This window comes from Camelus dromedarius, chromosome X (genome assembly GCF_036321535.1).
Source record: "Camelus dromedarius isolate mCamDro1 chromosome X, mCamDro1.pat, whole genome shotgun sequence".
Classification (NCBI taxonomy): Eukaryota; Metazoa; Chordata; class Mammalia; order Artiodactyla; family Camelidae; genus Camelus; species Camelus dromedarius.
This window is the reverse complement of record NC_087472.1, coordinates 64,955,774-64,972,318: the sequence shown is the minus strand read 5'-3', so window position 1 is coordinate 64,972,318 and position 16,545 is coordinate 64,955,774.

Here is a 16,545-nt window from a genome sequence, read left to right as displayed (position 1 = left end):
ATCCTTTCAAGTCCGCCTTGATAACCTGACACAACTCACCTTTCCTCATGGAAAAATAAAATCCATGATTTTTGTTTGTTTGTTTCTTTGGCATTAAAATGATGCATGCTTATTCTGAAAAACGCAAAAAAGAAAGAAATTACTTAGAATGCCAATTGTCAAATACAGTCACTGTTAATATATTGCTGGATTCTCTTTCTATTAATTTCTTTTCTACACATAGCTCTTTGTTTCACAGGTCAATCTTATATTTTTCTATTCCAAAAATCCAATGCTCCAAACTGCAACACTCATTTCTTTATCGTGTCTTCTATTTTCCCACTTCTGCCCTTTTGCCCATGGAATTCCTTCAATCTGATACATTTGTGTGTGTCTTCATCCTACCCATCTTTCAAGATCCTTATTAAATGCTAATTTTTCCACAATTCAACTTCATTTTTTTCTGTCTCATGGTATTGGTTAAATACATTTTATTTCATATATTGTAATGATCCCCCTCACCTCATGTCTTACCCCATCATGTGTGAGCAATTTAAAAGTTAGTCCCATATCTGACTCCACTCTTTCTCCCCCCAACAGCATAGCTTATCTGTGTCTGGCTTAGAGTAGGTGGTCTGTAAAGACTGAATTGGTTCAACCATGGTTTAAAATTTTTTATTAGACACATATTATATGCTAGGCACTGTGTTAAGCTCTTTACATGCACTAATTCACTGGTTTTCACAATAGCCCTATGTGGTAGATACTATTATTAGTTCTGTTTTATAGATGAGAAAACATAATAAGAGAGGCTAAGTCATTTTTCCAAATACATACCACAGTATAATACGCTTTAAACCTAGGGTATTTGACATTAGGGCCCATATTCTTTTTTTTTTTTCTTTTGGTGGAGGGGAGGTAATCAGATTTGTTTGTTTATTTAATGGAGGTACTGGGGATTGAACCCAGGACCTTGTGCATGCTAGGCATGCACTCTTCCACTGAGCTATATCCTCCCCCTAGAACCCATACTTTTAAACGTTATGTTCTGCTACCTCTGAAATGATTGTCAAGTTGGGAGACGTGTGTGTGTGTGTGTGTGTATATATATATATAAAATGTAAATATAACATAATATATATATGGTGGAATAGAAGCAAGGAAAAAGTTCAGGTATCAAAGGATACACAAAGTGGTAGAGTAAACACAAAACACCTTCATGCAACATCAGTTTTACTTATAGATTTGGGAATAAAAACATAATTAATTAGCATTGCTTTTATCTTAAAACAAACATAGCTATGTCAAAGAAAATAAAACTTATATAAGTATTTGATACACAACATAACATTACAAAGAAATTTTGGCTTGTTTTCATCTGTTTTTGATTGCATCCTCAGCATCCCCCAGAAGCACAAAACATTTTCCTCTGCTTCCTGGAGTATATGAGAAACAGTGGCTCTGAGGGCCATGGCAAGAGGGATGGTAGGTGTCATTGGTAAAGTATGTAGGTGAAGTAATAGTCGAGATGATAGTGGACTGGAATGGTAGCAATTTCATTGACACCTCGGGTAGCAGCGATGAGAGTTCTAACAGTAAAGATGATGCCAGTAGTGACAGGTGAGATGAGAGTGGTGAAGATGAACAATGCAGATCAGAGTAGCTGTGGTGATTACTTAATCATAGTCCAGCTTCTTGCCAAACTCTGGGTCACTTCCAGAATCTAACTGAATTAGAAGTGGTTATTTGCTCTTTCACTGTCCCCCATCCAAATTTCAGAACCTCATTTAGAAACTCTCCACCATTTTGCTAACTCCTATTTCTCATGAATGCATGTTCAGGACTCCATGAAGTTCCCTCTATCTGGACTGCCTGCCCCCTCCTCCCACTTCACTTATATATAAGGCTCCTTGCTTTCTCAAAATTCAGCTTTAGAAGATCCTCATACAGCCCCTCCTAGCCAGGTAGACTCAAGTAATCCTGCCTCTGTGCTCCCTCAGCACCCTCTATTTGAGCATTTGTCACACATTGGTTTTGAGTGCCATCTTCCACTGAAGATTGCCAGTTCTTATTGCATGCTGCCTTCCATCATCAGCCTTGGGATGTGGAAAAGGATGAAAGTAGATCAACAGATTATTTTTCCCACTGAAAAACTGCAGTTTGGCCCAAAGTCACTGAACAAATAGGTAGGTATTTCAAAAACTTGGAATCCTATGAGATGGCTTAGAGTTCTTTGAGAGGTAGGTTGATGGATTTGGATGAACTTTAAGGGACCATTTCAACCCAAGAGTTTGTAACAGTCATGCCTATCCTGGGATGGTCATTCATTCATTCATTTATTAAACACATATTTATTGAGCCTTCAGTAAATATAAGGCTGTGCTGACTGGCTCTGGAAAACACAAAAGGAAATACTCTACTCCTCCCTAACACTCATCCATATGTCAGTCAACAGACACTTACGAATGCTCATTTGATGTCAATGCATTAGCCTTCTTCTACATGGCACCAAGGGATAGAACTTAAAGCTGCTGTGAAACAGCTTAACACCAGGAAGCAATTTCTAACTGTTAGAGCTGGTTACAATTAGAACAAGCTGTCTCAGGAAGAAAACAGTTACCTGTCATTGGAGGTGTGCAAACAGGAGCTGGTTCCTTGAAGTAAATATCTAAAGTCCATTTGAACTCTGTTCTTCTGTCCCTAGAAAGAGCTTTAAATTCCTCCTGCCTGCACTCTCATTGCTGTTCTCAAATACCTTTTGGGCCCTAGAGAATCATCTGGTCTTAGATTCTTCTTTTATTTATTGTTCTCTTATTCCTTTATTTACTGTTTCCAACTTCTCCTCTACTTTCCATTTCCTTTCATGCCCCAATCTTAAGTGACGGTGAGAATGAGTGGCAAGAATCACTTCCTTTATGTGGCTGCAAAACAGACTGCCCTGACTTTCTCTGCCATTTGGTATGGAGCTTTGTAGTTTGCAAAGTACTATCACAAGTATGGATCTGTTCAAGAGACATTTATTGGTGCTTTACTGTGTTGCGCACATGATGTCGTGGCATCCTCATAACAACCCTGTGAGGTAGGTTGAGGGGGCTCAGGGCCCCACTGGGGACCCTCAACTCCAGTCCCTTGGCTTCTGAGCAGCGTCTCAGAGAGGATTGGATCTGCATCTTCTGGCTCCCTCCAGTTTCATTGGTTGGCTCCCAGATCTATCCCAAAGGAGGAGTCAGTGCTTCTCCCAGAAGGAACGGGGAAAAGTTCAGACAGGCTTAGAGGCAAACTGGTTAACAACCACCCAAGTTGTTCTTCTTTCCCTAGAAAGAGCCCTGGGGGTCTCCCACCTGTTTCCCCATCTCACTGCCCTCTAATGCCTATTGGCCTCTGGGGAGTCAGCTGGTTCTGGGTTCTAATTTCTGGAGGTAGGATGGCTTCTTCCAAAAGAGACAGTAGCCAAGCAGCCTGTGTGGCCAGCTTCCAGCTTTGTGGCCTGGACGAAGAGGGCGATTTTGGAGTCTCTTGTCCATGGCACAGAGTCAGAGGCCAGTATGGTTCAGGACTAGCAAAGTTGCAGGCCTTCAAACCACTTGCACCACAAGAGAAGTCTCCTCCAAAAATGTAAGGGGCCCAGTCCTTGCACTGGGGTTAAAAAAATGAACTGCTCACTGTCTGTTAGATCTTTACCTTAACTACCTCTACCTCCTATCCAACTGTCTTAATCTCCCTATCTCTCACACTGAAATCACCTGAAAAAAAAAATGAAAAAACAAAATATGCAGAACAGGTGGCTGAACTTCAGATGTTGATCAAACTAAGGGGAGAAAGTTAGACATCTTCTACTAATCTCCATATTTCCATCCATCTGTTCCATCTCTCCTTTTGTTATTCTTAGTAGCAACAGAAATGGTACTTGGGCTAAATTTATATTTGAATGATGCCCTTGTCCCCAGCCTCACCCCTCATGCCCTTTTCTCCCCTAATAAGGTCATTCTCACTGAAATGTGTAAGACTCATAAGGTTAAGATAGCAACAGCATTCAGGAGGATATATCTTTTTAGGTTACAGTACTTACTTGGCACCCCTGAAACTGAAAAGAGGCAGTGACCACTTCATTCCCTTGGAGGGTTGGCTTTACCATTGGCCCTTTGGTACATTCAGTGAAAGGACTGAATCTGTGAGCAGATGCATGGGCATGGCTAGGAGGTGGAGGGAGTAGAAGCTTTGGGGGAATGGTCTTGAAAAAGGGCCATCACCACCATAAGGAAGCAAGCAGAAAGGAATAACACCACTCCATGTGTGCTTGTGCAGAGGGCCAAGCACAAATGGGCTGATGCCAATACTTCCAGCTCTGAACTTGGTGGAGATAGGGCTTTCCAGGCTCAAAGTAATTTTACCAAGCAGTCTACTTACCTACCACTTTGAGAAGTGCTTCCCTTGGGCCAAGGAGTTGGTTGCCCTCCAGGGAAGCATCTGGACAGGGGATATGGAGGCAAGTAGAGAGTATAACCCTTTCCCTTTGCTATTTGGTGAGCCCCTACTCTGTGTTAGGTATTGTGTTGGGTACTTTGCCTCCCCAACTTCTAAAACTGTTAGAAAAGGAAGGTTAGGGTCATCAGCTCAAGTTTATCAATGAGGAAAACAGACCTGGAAAGTTGAAGAGACCTGCCTAAGGTCACATAGTGAGTTGTTCTAACAACCAAAACAAGAACTAAGCTTCCTAGGTTTCTAGTTGGCCCCAGACATTTTCAATGATATATTCTCTAAACTTAGAATTTGTTTCTATCCCAAGAGCCAAGTAAACAGCAATAGTGTCCTTACAAGAATATCCTCTCCAGTGATGCATGTGTGTGTGCATATGTATGTGTCTACCAAGACTGATATGCACACAGATTTCTTCTGTAGTATTTAGGGAAATTAGAATAAATAGATTTGATTCTGTACAATTTTAGCACTTGGAAATTTGTTTTCATTCATGCCAGTTAACCAGCAATATTAACTGTACAAGTTTTATCTGAAATAATGAACGCACAAACTTGTACAACTTACCTGTGCAACTGACCACACTCACAGATATATCCATGAACACATTTACTGCCATTCACTCACATTATTTAGATAGAAGTCATTCTATAGTAGAAAGTATTTGCTTCCTTATTCTTGTTCCCAGGGTAGATGATTACCAAGGTGATATGTACAGTGGACCAGAATTCTGGACCTAGGGGGTTTTCTGAAAAAAAAAAAAAAGAAAAAAAAAGTATCTATAAATAAACAGATACCCTCCACACATACCACCACCTTCCCCTAAAAACAAAACAAAACAAAACACAACAAAAACAAACCAAAAACCCCAGAAACTTCAAAGCTTTATTGCTTATTTCTTTGTCTAGCTTCTAAGCCTTATCTGGTGAAGAAGGTTATATGGACAGCCCATAGTATCATAATACTAGAGAAAAAGAATTGGATTTCAGGGATAAAAATGTAGTCCAGAAGCTACAAGGTAAGTAATAAAATGAGGGCTTCTTGAAAACCTTACCTTCTGTAACAAAACTTCAGATAACCAAAAGTGGAGTAGGGCCACTGAATGGTAGGTGACGAATAAAACAGTATGAATATTTACCTAGAACTTTTATCATTTCACTCTTATTTGAGATATCTGTCTTAGGGCTCCTTTAGGAGGAGGGCTTTGCAGGAGTTAAGGGGGTATGCAGAGTTAACATCCTGTGATGGAGAGAGGTCATGCATGAGCTGGATGGACTTTATAAATCTAAGTCAATATGAAGGCATTGTCTATGTTCCTCCTCCTTGGGCCTCCTTCCACCCTGCCCCCACTCCACTCTCCCCACTCCAATCTCTCTCAGCCTATTATTAATACTGGATACCAGGTACTCTAGAAAATATCTAGTAGATTCTCTGCTTTGGTTAAGGATAATCCTGTCCTGAGGTCCTCTTTTCAGGGATAATCCACCTAGGAAGGGAAACACACTATATGGCTAATATTTCAGTGTGAATGAATAGGTCCAATCCTGGAGAGGCTTTAGAGTTGTGTGCAGGAGTGTGTGGGAGGGATGGCGCTGAGAGAGAAGGAAATGGTAATGTAGGTTTTACATTCTACTCTGCCACTAAGAGTGTTACTGAGAAAATCTCTTCTTTCTGGGTCACTTTCCTATCTGTAAAGTGAAGAGGACAGTCTGATTCCTTTCCAGCTTTGACATCCACGAAGGTGTTGTGTTTGGACTCATTCTAGCTAGGGTGAGTAGGGGCACAAGATAGGGGGAGATTGAAGACTAAATATTAATTATTGCCTCCAATTAGGAAGGCTGGGTATGCTCTATACTGGGGTGTTTTCCTTGGGAAGGAAAGGCAGGGAGAGGAATGGTTTATTTTTCCCCCTTCCATGGATCTTTGGGTAGAGCAGGCACCCCTTATTTCAGTTGAAGGGATGGGAAGGAGGAAGATACCTGGGACACAAGGGTTTGTGTTCAACCCTGGTTGGAGCTGAGAAGACAAAGAATACATTCACGGGGCAGGGTGTGGGCACTTGGTTATTAGTGACTAAAAGTATACCCAGAAACCAATCAAGCTCAGAAAGACCATAATTGACACAGGATACTTACCATAAACTAAATAGTAGTGCTAGTTTTAGTGTTCCCCACGTGACTCCTAGACTGTTAGGTCCCCAATAAAATCCATCAACAAACCTTAGTCCTTCTGGGACTTTCCCCTTGGGTTTGGGTCAGCAGCAGCAATGCAGTGCCCCACAGGGATTCCTACTCCTTGACAGCCACCACCAAATGCAGAGATTCTGGATAAGGCAGAGAGAATAGGAGATAAGGAATTTAACCAGCATTTCTCTGGAAACAATTCTGGCTAATTTGAACAACTTAATAAATTAGGATTCCTGTGGGATAAGAGCAATTGAAAAGGCATTGCACTCTGTAGGAGCAGTGTAATCCTTCAGAGATCTTTTTCTGGGTATATTGATTGAAGACCTTTGGGGTTCTCCTGGTGCCCCACCTGACGGTGCCTCCAATACCATGATTGGAAATGACAGGGTGCCCCAGCTGCCTCAGAGGATGCCTCTCAGATACATAATCTTTCTTCTGAGTGGTTATCAGCAGGCATAAGCAGTCACTTGTCTCGCTCACTGACATAATACAGGGTGGAGGCATCAGTGATTGTCAGAAGCCCAACATGGAAGTAGAATCTTCTTGTACCTGTACTAAAATTGGATTCCCAGGATACCCTGGTAACCCAGCCAGGACCACTAGAATGATTTGGCAGTGAGACTACCTGGGGAGCTCTTGATACTCTATTAGGGGGGATAGGCTTCCCTGAGTGCCAGCAATTGTCTCAACTCTCCTAATTGACACCCTGTGGTAGATGAGTAAATGTGCTGTCCAGAATGGGTTTATAGAATTACAGAATGACATAGAAAATTTCAAATGAAGGAACTGAGGCTCAGTTGGGAAAAGTGAATTATTCTAGCACACTCAAGTGTGCTCAATACAGAACTAAGTAATATACTATTTCTCACTTTGTCTTATTACATAATGTCACTTCTCCTTAGTAGGTTTATATTTTAGGTTTACCCTGACAATAGTGATTGTAATGATAATTATAATGATACATTAATGAAATAGCTAAAACAGAAATAAAATGAGCCTTAAATCAGAAGGGGCTAAGCCTCAGGCAAGAATCCAAGCAGCTGAAATCCGAAAAAAACAAAAAGGCTCCTCTGCTCAAACATCACTTAAAGTATAGTGGTCAGTAAGCCCTTTAAGATGAAGGTCAGGGGTAGGGAGAGTATAGCTCAGTGTTAGAGTGTTTGCCTAGCATGCATAAGGTCCTGGGTTCAATCCCCATGTACCTCCAATAAATAAATAAACCTGAAAAAGAAAGATTAAGTCCAGGGCAGGTGCTTGAGGTAAGGAAAGAAAGGAGGTAGGGGCAATAAATCTTTTAGTTAAGACCCTGAATCTGGGGGTTGCGGACTAGCTCCTTGAGGATCTTCTTACCTATCATAGCTTTAAACCACAGTCATCTCAGCCTGCTGGGGGGACAAAAAGGTAAAAGATGGAGGTCAGGCTAGGGTTTCAGCCCTCTTTTGGCATGACATTCCTTCCCTAAACCCCTTCTTCATTGATCATACTGTTCTCCTGGGGTCTCAATCCTTCTAAGTTCTGGGGCCCACCTTGCTTGCTGAATAGCTGTTCTCTCCTAGGGGTCCACCTTTTTCTGAGTACTGATCTCTTTCATGAAATTCTTTCTTCCTCAAGTCCCTGATATCCCTGATAGTCTAAAACTTTATGAGTTACTCCTTCTTGTCCTGAGTCTCTTAAGCTCTGTCTTTTATGTCTTATTCTACCCTCCTCCATTTTTTTTTTTTTTTACAATACCAGTCTCTAGTGCTGGGGCCATTTTCTGAAATTATAAAATTAGAGTCATTGTTCTCAATTCTCTAGGCTTTATCCTGTCCCCTGGGTTCCATTCCCAAATCACTAGGGTTTCAACTCATATTGGCAATTCTATCTCTCACCCAGCGTCCCCTCCCTGTAGCTTGGGACTCCTTCACTTTTAAGCAGTTTTATTTCTTGCCTAGAAATCCCTCTTTATGTCTTCATGACTTCACCCCTTTGCTGCAGTCCTTTCTTCAACTTATTTGCATCAGATTACTAGAGTTACCCCTTTTTTATGTCCCACTAATTTTGCAGGGCACCTTTTTCTGAGGTCCTCTATCCTTCCTGGTGTCTCCTCACTCTATATCTAGGGTCATCCATTTTGAGAGTCCAAATCTCTCTGGGGCTCTCCTTCCTATACTGTCAAGTCAGTCATACTTTTCTTCACTTCCCTTTCCTTCCCTTCCCTTCTCATTTCTTCTCTCTCTCATAGTCTGAATAATCTCTCTCCTTCTTTCTCTCTCTCTCTATATATATATATGTTTCAGTTTTATATACATATATATGGGGGAGGAAGGAGAGAGACCATTCAGATACCATAAAATTCTACCTTTTAAAGTGTACACTTCAGTATTTTTTAGTAGTCACAGAGTTGTGTAGCCATCACCATAATAACCACTTGTAGAATATTCTCATCACTCCCAGAAAAAAACCAATATTTGTTAGCAGTCATCTTCCTTTTTCATAGATTCCTAACTTTCTCCTTTGGTTTACTCTCTCTGTCTCTGGGCCTTACCTTTTTCCTGGGGTTTTATATCTTTCTTGGGGACTCTTATCCTTACATCTCTGGAGCTGTACCCCCTTTAGGGGTCTTTTATTTCTCAGGATCTCCCAACATCCTGGGGCTATACCACTTTTCTTGTGTCTCCTTCCTGCATCTCTGTAATTCCACCCCTTTTCATTCTTTCTTCATTACTCTTACCCCAAATCCCTGGATCTACTTCCTTTTCCTGGTGGTATACCTCCAATATACAGACCACTCTTTGGAAAGATCCTATCTCACTCCTAAAATACCTTCTCTTTGGATATACAGTCACATCCCTCTTTGGGTCCTAATGTTGTATAGGCCACCACTCCATCTTTCCCTGGTGCTTTACCTGATTTTCTGGAGTCTTACCGCTCCTGGGGACCTCCAAGCTTGTCTTTTCTCTTTTCTGTTTTCTGCTCCCTAAATCCCTGGCACTATACCCTTCTACTGTTCTTCTGTAGTTTTTTCTGCTTTTTTAGGAAACTTTGTCTCCCTCCTCTTGATTCGTTCCCCCTTTTCTGCAGTGCTGTTTTTTAGAGACCCTTCCTTGCATCACTGGGACCTCACTCATTTTCTGCAGTTCCATTTCTAGCCTGTGATTTTTTTTCTGGCATTCTTGGGGCTTCCCCACTTTTCTGCAGTTTTATCCTTCTCCTGGGTTTCTAGGGTTTCTCGGTCTCATGGGATTTGCTGCCCCCTATGTCTCTGTGGCATCATCTTTTTTTCCCCTCTGGTATCCTCTCTGAATCCCTGAGGCTTCATTCCTTTCTTCTGGGAGTCTAATTTTTCTCCTGGGGTTACCCTGTTCAAATCCTTGGGACTTTATGTCTTTCTCAGGTTTTACTTCCCTGCTGGCATCTCTTTCTATTTTCCAGGGCTCTTCCTCTCCTTGGAATTCTTTAGTCAGTAGAGTTTCTCCTCTCATGGTTCCTCTTTTCTTCTGGATTTTCCCTGACCACCCTGACTTGTCTCCTAAGTCTCTGTCCTTGAGGTAGCTAATTTAGCATGATTTGTGCCTAGAAGGTCAAGAATCTCACTCCACAGGAAACATGCCAGATTTCTATCATTCAAAGGTTGTAGAGTCAACTAAGTTCAGTATCTTACAATGAACTATAAAGGAAAAGAATCTGAAAAAGAAAAAATATATATAAACTGCATCACTTTGCTGGAAAGTAACACAACATTGTAAATCAGCTATACTTCACTAATAATAATATAAAAAGTTGCAGTTTCAAGAGCAAAGAGAAGTAAAAGTGAGTGACTACTGTGAGTCGACAGCTCTGCACAAACATTGCCGCCTGTAATCCTCAGAGTAGCGCTCTGGGTGGACTTTGGGAGTCTCATTTAATAGATGAATAAACTGTGGCTTGGTGAAGAAAAGCTTCTGGGGCCAGACGGGTCAAAGTGAAATCCCCACCCTCTCTGAACTCTGGATAGGGTTGGGGAATTATCATCCCCAGTCTGGGGAGGGAGGGAGCTTCCCTCTGCCTATGCTGCATTTCTCTGACTGAGAAGAACCCAGGCCTGCAGAGCACCCTGTCATTCTACTCTCTCAGACTCTGACTCCCCAGCTCCCACTCCAGGCAGATCAGGGAAGAAAGAAGTGGTTTTCACTCTTCGAAGGTGAGGTGATGTCTATACCTCTAAGTTTGGAGTGGGACACAGGGTGTTGGCTCGGCTTGGAAGCTGCTGGAAGTGGAGTCAGAGTTGGGACACATTCTCCCTCAGCCTTGACCCCCTACCCCCACCTCCGCCATATTCCCGCGTGCGTCTTCCTTTGAGGGGCCTGACCACTCTGCACAGCACAACGGCCACCTGTTTCCTTCCCGCTGCCCCAACTACATACCTTGCTCTGATCTTCTTTGTGGACAGCCAGGCGCTGAAGCCAGCCAGATCTGGAGCGTGGGGAGCGATCGATGGGGCTTCTCCAGCACTGTCTTTGTCCAAGGGATTGGGCAGTAAAGTCTCAGTGGCAGCCTGTGAGGGCCAAGAGCAGCAGGGGTGGTGGTGGGGTTGCCGCAGGGGCAAAGCTCTCCTTAGCAATCTACTGTCCTCCACCCCACCCCCGCACCCTCCCTGTGCCGCAGACCGGTGGGCGAGCCCAGAGAGCTAGGGAGTGAGACTCCCCTAACTGTCTGGAGAGGGCCAGAGAAGAAAGCAAACAGAGATCCAGTGAGCGCAGCCCCTGAGGGCACAGAGCAGCCTATTAACCAGAGATTCCTGGCTCGCTTGGAGGGTTTTGAACCTCCCCTTATCCTGCTCCAAGGCCACCCAACCTGGCTCCTGGCTCATTAAATAAGGGAGTGAGTCATCGGTCAGGGGATGGGTGGGGGGGGGCACAAGGGAGGAGGCTGGGTTGAACTGCACTGGGACGGATTGGACGGAAGTGGGCTGGGGAGAGCCTCCGGTCCTAAGACCGCCCGGGGGAGGGGCTACAGGAGAGCTGCGAAGGGGAGAGGAGAGTGTCTGGTGCAGATTCCACAGCGCGATGTTCGGGGCGGAGACTGCAGAAAAGACTCCCAAGGAATGAATAGGGCTTCAGAGTAGGAGTCTGGGGCTGGTGGAGGCCAGGAAATGGAGATCGGGGTTGGGGCCACTGTTGAGAGAAGCAGGTACTAGGGAGTCCCAGGGAAGACTGGAAATCCTGAGCAGAGAGGAGAGTCCAAGGCAAGAAAATACCTCTAGCTGAGTGATTCTGAACGGAATGGAGAATGAAGGGAGAGGGGCACTGAAAGATGAAGGTATGGGCTGGCAAGTGTTGAGAGAATTTCTGGCTAATCTGTAGTGTCTGGAACTATATTCTAAGGAACTGGGAAAGGGCAAGAAGAAATGATTTGGGTTTAGAGCTCAGTCCCATTCACCAACAGACATCATTGACTCTTTCCACTCTTCAAGACCTTATGCTGAGTGCTGTAGGGAATCCACAAGTGAAAAAAGCACAGAGGCCCCTGTTTTGAAGGAGCTAGTGGAAATACCACACCACACACACACACACACACACACACACTTAGAGTATGAGCCAACAAGGCTGAGGGGCTTCAGCCAAAGGAGAGTACTTTGGGATGAAAGAGTAAAAGCAGAGAATTTGGGGTGTTCTGGATCCTTACAGTGCCAAATGTTGATGAGGCCTAGAAAAGAATGTGTAGGGGCCAGGTGTTTCTTTGGGAAAAGCACAAGCATTTTCTGGGAAACAGGGTGGGAATGAGGAGGTTCTGGGGATACTGATGGGAAGGTAGGCAGAGCTAGCTGATAGCAGTGCTTGGCTGGAAGAGTACTGGAGCCAATCCTGACTGTTCCCCTGGGGGATAGGGCAAAGTTAGTGAACTGAGATGACTGCTCAAATGGGGCCAGAAGGAGCTGGATGCTGAATGAAAGTCCTGCTCTGGCATTCTCCTGGACACAGTTATTGGGCTTTCATCCTGTTGCCAGGAAACAAGCCCCAATTTGGACAGCCCCTCCTCCACACACACACCAAGCCTGAATCCTCTTTGAGATAGCTATACAGGCCTCTCCCCATCCTTACTTCCTACAAGAGGGCTTGGATTTCTGCTTGGTTCACCAGAGTTCTATCCCCTGACTTACAGGATTGTTTCTGTGTTTTGACTATTCAGGCTGTTCAACAGTCCCCGTGTAACCACCTCATATCATCATGCATGCCCTTACTGGTGCTTACCATGCTTTTCTCCCCCTTCTCCACTAGGTCAGCTATTTAACCTTTAAGATCCTATTTAAGTATCACCCCCTCTGTGAAGCTGTCCTTTCAAATATTTTACCCCAACAAACACAACAAAAATACTACATTTATTCCTCTTCATGTTTCTAAAACATTTTCATTCATGCTTTCAATAAAACACTTGTTGGGGTTTATTTTTGCATTGATTTTTCACCCGTATTCCTTAACTAGGTGTGAGGTTCTTAAGGGGCATGTTGTTGTTATCTCTGTGTTTCCATGAATAGGTCAGTGTGTAGGCCATCATAAGGTGGTTGTTTGGTGCAGGATAAATCAGAGAAGAAAGAAGAGGCAGGAAGAACAGTTACTACAATAATCCAGATCAGTGGTAATAAGAGCTTTAACTTGTGCAGTGCAGAAGAGAAAGCCCACACTGAAGTCACCTCTGCTGCAGTGGGAGAATTGATAAGGCTTTGTGATTGATTTGATGTGGGAGTGCAGAGGTCAGAGAAGTCTGGGATGATTCCAAAGCTTAACTCTCAAGGATGGGAGAATAGAGGGACTGTCTATAGAAACTGGAAAATCAAAGAGGTTGAATCAAGGGCAGGTTTTAAACATGTTGAATTTGAGATGTAGGTATACATTTGCATTTGGGAGATAGGATGAAGCTGGACACAGTAGGAAGCATCCTCACTTAGATTATGCAGAACCAAAATCCTGCAGGAGATCCTGCCAAACTCCTTTTCCCTAGATGAACCCATTGTAGAAGTGAAAGCTGATGGAATTTTGAGAGTCTATGGAACATGGTTTATGGCCAGTACATGGATGGATTTGGAGCTACCAATGAGTACCCATATTTGAGAGAAATTCCATTTTGGGGGAGGAGTAGACAGGAATATGGTTACTGAAGTGTAGGCACCTACACTAGGCTGGGATTCTTCCAGAAACTAGCTAGCTTTACAGATGCAATATAACAATCTGAACAGCATCTTTCTTTAAAGCACACATTTATTTATCTTTATCTCCATCAAAACTCATGTGTCCAGTGTCCTCAGGATCTTGCTGTTTCCAACTAATCCTGTAGAAGTCTCTTCCACTTCTCTTTTCCTTTCCATTTCCACCACCAGTTTCCTAGAATGGGCTCTTATTCCATCTAATCAATTGCAGTAGCCTCCGTTCTGATGCTATCTTTCCTCAATCTTTCCTTCATATACCACCAACCATTAGCTGATAGTGAAATCCCCTAAATTAGGAGGCTCACCAAAGTGTGGGTCCTTGCCTGCTGGCTGGGAAGAATTCACAGCTGAAGCAGAGGGGCAGACAGAAAACTGTTTTTATTTCTCAAAAGAGGAAAAGGAAGGAAAGTGCTTGAGCAGGGAGAAGGAAAGAAAAAGTGCTTGAGAGGGGACCCATTAGCCAAGATGGACGGTAGAGATAGCTCTGGCCCAGGTCGGGCCATGTGGTCTTTTATGAGAGTCTTCTGCCATCATGTCCTCCTTCTAGATGTGATGGAGCCAATCAGTCCTTGTTCAAGCTTTTCAGTCCTTGCATGGGCTTTTCCAGTTATTTTCATGGCAATCATCAACTGTCATGGCACTGGTGGGTATGTCTTTTACCATGTTAATACATTATAATGAGCATATAATGAGGCTCAAAGTCCACGGGAAGTCAAATCCTCCACCACACTTGACCCTGTCGGGTTCTAACCAGCTCTTGTTTTGTCTCTGCAGCTGCCTCCTGAGACTTAGATAAGGGTAACTAGTTTCTATTTGAGGGAGGGACAGAGGTATGATCCTTGGGGGTAAACAGCGTTGGTGACAAAAAGGAAAGTTGCTTTTAATCAGAATGCCTGCAATCTGGTGGACTCAGCATCCCCCTAAAAAAATCTCTAGAAATTCTGTTCAAATATTAAAGTTTTAAAGGGAAATGAAGAAATAATCTCAGTTAATCCTTGAAATAGGTGGTCAGAGTTGTTGCCATCCCTTAATGCCTGCAGACTTAGTCAACTGCTTCAGCTTGCTCTTCTAAGGCTTAGGGAGGCCTGGGAGACTTTTTTTTATAAACAAGAGACAGGAGTGAGGGTAAAGCCCCCAGGGTTCTGCTCCCTTTCACAATGAGCATCTCAATTAAACTAATAAACATAAATTCCTTGGTGCAGAGGTTAGCAAAGAATAATAAGTGTTGCATAAATTGCAGCAGTTCTTTTTCTTCTACATGTCCAGAGAGATAATGGTATGGCAGAAATAGAAACCAGGGCAGCTCTACCACTGGCGCTATGTAACTTTGGCCTCAGTCTTTTCCTTTGTAAAATGGGAGTAATGAGCTATGATCTTGCTACCTGGCTGTTGTGAGATGCAAACTTAATGAGATCTTGGGCCCAGGACCAAGCACAGGCACAATAAGTTGCCTATGTGGTTGACTGTGGTTGTTAACAAGAAATAAGGACCCACAAATCCTGGTGATTTAAGGAATATTTAATGTTGACTAGTCTCAATTTCTCCTTTACATGCCAACTCTAGAATCTGAATTCCCTTGAGTCTACATAGCATGCAGCTACAGTTTCTGTCCACTTTATCATGTTAGTTCTGATGCACTACTCATTAAGAATCATTGACCCTATTTGTTCCTACCACCTCCTACTCCCCACTGCTAGGAATATGATGAATCCCCTTAGACATGTTGACAATTACATGAAAGCCCCTGGCTAGATGGTCTCTAGTTACCTTTCCAGTGTAAAGGAAAAAATATTGCCTGCCATTCCAGTTCTACAAGGATCAAGCCATTAGCCACTTCAGTTGCCAACCAATAGTGCTCCTAAGGGGAATTCAGGATGGAGAAAAACATGCTTTGGATAACACCCCCCAGGACCCTAGATAGTTAAGATACATATCTAAGGAAAAATTTCAAAGACCCAGATTCCTGCATCTTCTCCTATATAGAAAAGCACTAAAATCATTCACTTGAGATATGTGTTCTTTGTGATTTGCAGTAATCTTGTGTTCCACTGTATTTTTTTCACCCAACAAAAAAATCATGTATATCCTGGCTCCTCCCTTACCTGTTTGGAACAATTTCTCAGAGGTATCTGAGAGGTTGTCTTCCAGGATATAGTTCTTAGCAAGACACTGAATAAACTCAACTCACAATGCTTAGGTTGTGTTTTTTGTTTTTTGTTTTCAAGTCAACACCAGCCTGCATGTTCTAAATTCAGTGATTTTTTTTCAGAAAAATCTATAAAGTTTATTTCTAACAATTTCAACAAATCAGGTAGCTTATAATGACAAAGGGGATATGTAAGTAGAAACAAAATTCAGCTGGTCCTGCAGATGAAAGAATAGCTGGAATTGAAGTAATTTTTGGCTGGCTTGGAGATGATAAAACCAATTCTCAAGTAGATATGAAAAATCAGAAGCCAAGTTTGTATCTATTCATTCACATAAACAAAATTTACATTATTCCAAGGATGAAAAGTTAGACACAATTCATACCTTCAGACCAATAATGTTTTCATCCTTCAGCTCCTTGTTTCCTTGTTGATCTTCTATCTGAATGATCCATCCATTGCTTAAGTCGGGTATTGAAGTCTTGTACTAGTGCTGTCTTGCTATCTATTTCTCCCTTCAGATCTGTTAGTACTTGCTTATTTAGGTGCTGCAAAACTGAACACTTACATACTTATGGTTATTATATCTTAT